This window comes from Microtus pennsylvanicus, chromosome 13 (genome assembly GCF_037038515.1).
Source record: "Microtus pennsylvanicus isolate mMicPen1 chromosome 13, mMicPen1.hap1, whole genome shotgun sequence".
NCBI classification, from domain to species: Eukaryota; Metazoa; Chordata; class Mammalia; order Rodentia; family Cricetidae; genus Microtus; species Microtus pennsylvanicus.
In genome coordinates this window covers 44,762,887-44,768,626 of record NC_134591.1, presented here as the reverse complement: position 1 = coordinate 44,768,626, position 5,740 = coordinate 44,762,887, and positions in this window count along the sequence as shown.

Sequence of the window (5,740 nt, the reverse complement as noted above, 5' to 3'; positions counted from 1 at the left end):
CTCCATGCCCAGCTTCACGTTGCCTATCTACCAGCACATAGTTCCTGCTCAGGCCTTTTCAGTCAAACCCAAAGCCAGGTTTAGAACATTTAGAAGCTGATCTGCTTCTCAGTGCAGATAATTCTAAATGTTCTAAAGTTTCACACCAAAGTCTGGCTTGAGTTTGTCTTCTGACTCTGCATATTCTGAAGATTCATTCATGCTGTTGCAAAAATCAGCAGTTTTTTCTTTTTTGCTGTGTGTATGAATATACCACAGTTTCTCCATTTGTTTGTTGATATTTCATTTCAGCTTCTTTGGATCATAAATGTCCTTATTTTACAAGACTATCTATATGCATCTATGTTTCAAATAATCTATATGGCTGAAGAGTTAACATGTCTATGCTCACATAATAACTGTATATTTAGCAGGGGGTGTTAGAGTCATGCGCGGCATGTTTGAAGCACATGGTTCAATTTCCAGCATCAGAACCATGAAAACACTGCCGAGATTCATGCTCTGTTTTGTGGCGGACTTCTTGACCGGCGAGGGAAGAACGACCACCACATCAGGATTCTACTCAGATCACGCTTTACTGGAGTGCCCTTGATTGATGGGGAGCAGGGAAGGAGGGGGCAGGAAGCGAAGGGAGAGGAAGCGGAGGGGCAGGGAGCGAAGGGGAGAGACAGCAGGAAGCGAAGGGGAGGGGCGCACTTAGGCAGCTGCTTAAATAGGGAATTGGCACACGGGTCGCCCTGTGATTGGCTGCCACCAACAGCTGACACCAGACCCCATCAGGATAGGTTCAAGGATCCTCATCCACCGTGCACGCGGGAAGCAGGGACGCGCAGCTCTCAAAGGTATAGCCAAATATGGAGTTGTTTATAACCAACAAGACAGGATGTCGGCGCCATCTTGTAATGGCGATCCTGTCCAGCTCACTACACTGTTTAATAACAGGGTACCCTGTACAGAGTTGCTAACACCCTGGCTGAGAAGCAGAAGTCAGTATCAAATATGAAATATTTAAAGTAGATGATACAGAGTTAGGCATGGTAGTTCACACCTATAATCTAGCTTGGGAGGCCAAAGCAGGAGGATTGTCTTGAAGGCAGAGCCAGCCTGGGCTACATAGTGAGATTCTTTCACAAAGCAATTAAACCAAAACAAAACAAAAAATTAGGCACAGAACTATTTCCACAGGATAAAGAACAATGCTGCTATCCCATAGAACACATTTCCATCAGAACATCCACCATTTTTTTCAACAACCATGTAACCACAGGTGGAAAGCTATGTCCTCTGAGTTTTTGATGCTTCAGGGCAAATTATGGCCTCCAATCTATCTACAAGCAGATGTACTGCTAGTCTGTTTAGGCCAGTGGTCTCTCTGCCTTCATTTGGAAGGAAAAGAAAAAGTAGGTACTTTGAGAAAACTCACAACTATCCAAAGACTTCTTTCTTGCTTGTGGGGACTCAAACTGATCACCGGATGACCTCATCACTGTTGAGAAACTTGCCAAGACTAAGCAGAAGGGACTGCTGCCGAGCTGGCAGGTGATCTGAAGGCCGTCAGTACGTGATCCTCTGGCCTGACCGAGAAGCTTGGAGAATGTCTGACAAACCCTATGTGCTGCCCTGCAGCCTCTGGAAGCAAAGAGCTGCAGGTCTGTATCTGTGACCCTCCCTGCAGAGCCCGTTCAGCACAGCTGGTGATGACGTCATACTAAAAGCACGGTTTAACAAAAGGTTAACAATTAAAACCTGTTCCTGTTCTGTGTGGGAGGGAGCAGGGCCTGCGTAGGCAGCCTCCCTTTGCTCCCCAGTACTGGTCAGTTTTGAGTTAACTGCATTTTCAAACAAGCTACAGTACTAGTGTTGGCTTTTCTGAAGGAAAAAGACTTTGTGAGCTTAAAACCAAGGCTTGGTCATGAGGATGCTCAGTAGTTAGTTCCAACTGCTAGCGCTGCTGCCAGGTTCCACCTTTAGAGAGGACTCTGGGATAACCTAGTATTCCCCTTCAACAGCTTCGGTCTTTGAAGGGGTGGGGAGTTAAGCTTGTCATTTATTTATTTCCTATTTCAATTAACTCATTAACCATGCAGCAGCTGTTGGGGAGGAGGCTACATTCCAATCCCCGGATCATTTAGCAAATGTGTCCCCCACCTGGTGCTCTCCACTTCCTTTGGAAGGTGCCTTTTCTGTCCACCCTCCTGGAGCCCCAGGCTCTGATGAAGCTGATCTGATAAAGGTGGGCAGAGGCTTTCTCACTCACCCTTCTCTTTCCTGGGCTGTACCCTACGTGTGCTGGTGACACCCAAGGACACGTTTGTACTTGCTGCTTTGGGGTGGGAGGGGATTTCTAACTTCTTTCATTGATAAATGAAGACACATTACACCCTTTGAAATACACCAAATGGATTGTTTGTAACTTTATTTATTTTATTCACCTATTTATTGTACACCCTGGCCAAAGCCTCCCTCCACTCCCACTCCCATCCCCCAACCCCCCTCCAGGAAAGGGCCGGTCTCCCATGAGTATCAATAAAACACGGCATAAAGCTGGGCGATGGTGGCGCACGCCTTTAATCCCAACACTCGGGAGGCAGAGGCAGGCAGGCGGATCTCTGTGAGTTCGAGACCAGCCTGGTCTACAGAGCTAGTTCCAGGACAGGCTCCAAAGCTACAGAGAAACCCTGTCTCAAAAAACAAAATAAATAAATAAAAAATAAAAAATAAAATAAAATAAAACATGGCATATCAAGTTGCAGTAACACCAAGCACCTCCTTGTGTTTTATGGCTGGGCAAGGGGAGCCAGTATGTGTAGGGTCCCAAGAGCCAGTAAGAGACAGAGACAGCCGTTTCCGCTATTAGGAGTCCCATGAGAGGAGCTAGCTACACAATTGTAACATATCTGTGTAGTGCCTAGGTCAGTCCTGTGCAGGCTCCCTGGTGTAACTTTGTTTTTTATCTCATTTTTAATTATGTGTAGTGTGAGTGTGTGTGTGTGTGTGTGTGTGTGTTCATGAGTTCAGATGCCTGCAGGGCAAAGGCATCATCAGGTCCCCTAGTTATGAGCCCCCTGACTGACTGCTGAAAACTAAACGTGGGTTCTCTGGAAGAGCAGCAGCAAGCACTCTTAGCCACTGGGTTTGTAGCTTTTTCTCTCTCCAGCAGCATGGTGTTTGTTATATATCAGCACAGATCTATAACTCGGTAGTATGTGGCGTTTGTTGCTAGGACCCTGCTGAAGACCTGGCAGACAGAGGGATGCCGAGAGCTGCTTTCCTAGTGCTTTCTCTTCCAGGAATGCAGGTTATGGAGGTCCAGGCCTGCTCTACTGAAGCTGGGGCTATGGTCATGAGAGGCCCAAGAACCTCCCACCATGTGGCGCCTGGAGAGGGAACTAATGAAACCACCCACCCGCCCCACTTTTTTGTAATCCACCTACTACTCACTGATAGGCATGTTGCTTCCACTTTCAGGCTACTGCGATTATCCGCTCGAGATTCTATTTTTAAATCTTTTTGTTACATTCCCTTAAGTGGAATTGCTGGCTCATGAGGTAATTCCACAATTAAATTTTTGGGGAGATAATTTTTCAGAACATAAAGGTATAGAAATGGACTCACTAAAAACTTTCCGTGCCCATGTATCCCTTGTCCTACTATGGCCCAGACTGAAACCAACTGTTTCAAGTGTAAGACTTTAAGACAATCCTGAAACCATTTTTGACAATTCTGAATCCTCTCAGCCTCTGTGCCATAGTGCTTCCCCTCCTCTCCTGGGAACCAAGGACCTAACAGCTACACTCGCACGTACTCAGTTCCTGAACAATTACCCATATACGTATGCTTTGGTTCGGTCCCCTGGGAAATGGGGTCAAAAATGACCTCTAACCTCATCTGATCTGGCAACAGCTCTCCAGTCAATTATTGGTAATAGCCCTTTCAAATAAGCCAATCAGAATAGTCAAAGAACAACCCCCCTTGCTTCTGTGGCCCCTTTAAAAGTAGACTGTACCAGCTATTCGAGGTCCCTCGGCTTCCCGAATGCTGAGGGACTCTGTCATGACAGAATTAATAAAATCCTCATGCTTTTGCATCGGCTGTGGTGTGTGAGGTGGTCTCTGGGGGCGACTCCTCCTCGGTGTTTGGATGCTAGAGTCCAACACAAGGAGTCACGTAAGGATGGAGAGGTGACATGGTGGGAGACCAGGAGTTTGCGACCAGATCCTGGCAGTTAGAATCCGGTGTTTATGTGGTCCGGGACAGGAGGACTAACCACTCCATCTTCTGACATTCCCTTTTCTATAAACGAGGCTGCTTGATGGTGTTTATAAAGAGAACAGACAAAAAGGACCTACCTGCTAGGCATGGTAGGGCATACCTTTAATCACAGTACTTGGGAGGCAGAGATGGATGTCTATGAGTTCTAGGCCAGCCTGGTCCACATGGAAGTTTCAGAGCAGCCAGGTGATACGGAGAAAGGGCTGGAGAAGAGGCTTGGTGGTTGAGAGCACTTGCTTTTCCAGAGGACCAGAGTTCAGTTCCCAGCACCCGTGTCAGGAGGCTCCTGACTGCCTGTAACTCTAGCTCCTGGAGATCCGACGCTCTCCTCTGCCTTCATAAGCACTGCACATACGAGGCACACATGTGCACAGATGCACACATATACAGGAAAATCAAAAGTATTCTGTAGAACAAAGGTTACAATAGCACCTTTCCCAGGGATACCAGGAGCAAGCAGCAAGCAAACAGGAGATGCCTGGCAGTCCAAAGGCCTTAGCATCTTAAAGGGAGTAACATGATCGGAAAGGTAGGAAAGGTTTAAGCAAGGGAGTGACACGGACTAGTGCTCTGAAAAGATGAGTCTGGGAAAGGCAAGGAAGATGGACTACATCACAGGCCAAGGAGTCAAGCTACGGGGCTGTCACAATGAAAGACCCGGATAAATCCAGACCCCTCTAGTAGGAAAAATAGAGCCAAAAATCTAGCAGGAAGAGAAAAGCCAAAAATCTAGGTTAGCTGGTTCAGTGACTCTGTTTCAGAAACCAGCTGAAGATAAAGTTAGATTATAATCTTGAGAAACAGGGAGTTACCCCTTTGTGATTATCACTGGTATTTTCGGAATTTTTCAATGATCACTGGTATTTTCAGAATTTTCCAATGACGCACTCCCTACCCCCTTTGGATTACTGGATTGTGGTTTCTTCCCTTAAATACCCCTTCTCCCAGCTACTCGGGGTCCAACTCTCCACCCCTGCATGGGAAATGAGTTTTGGCCCCAGTGCACTGGTTCCTGTCCTGTCAATAAACCTCGTGTGATTGCAAGCAAGGACGGTCTCTCGTGAGTTCCTGGGGGTTTGTGTTATCCCGAGACTTGAGTGAGAGTCTCCCCGCTCCGGAGGTCTTTCAACAATAAACACAGGAAAGAAACGGCCTATGATACGCTCAAAGTGATAGGAAGGCAGAGGGAATTGGGCTTTAGAAGTACAGAGATGCTCTCACCTGTATTCCAAGAGCTCAGAAGGCTGGCATGGGAGAATCACTTGAACCCAAGAGTGTGAGGACACCCGGACAGCCTAAGATTCTGCCTTAATAACAACAAAGGAGACACCCAGGTGCTCACCTGGATGTATGTGGATTAGCAGGGGTCCGTGGCTAGGACTCCTGGTACAGGCCAGTTTTCTTCCTCATCCTCTGTGCTACCTCTAGCCCTTCTTCCCTTCTAATAACGAAAGGCCACCACAGCATC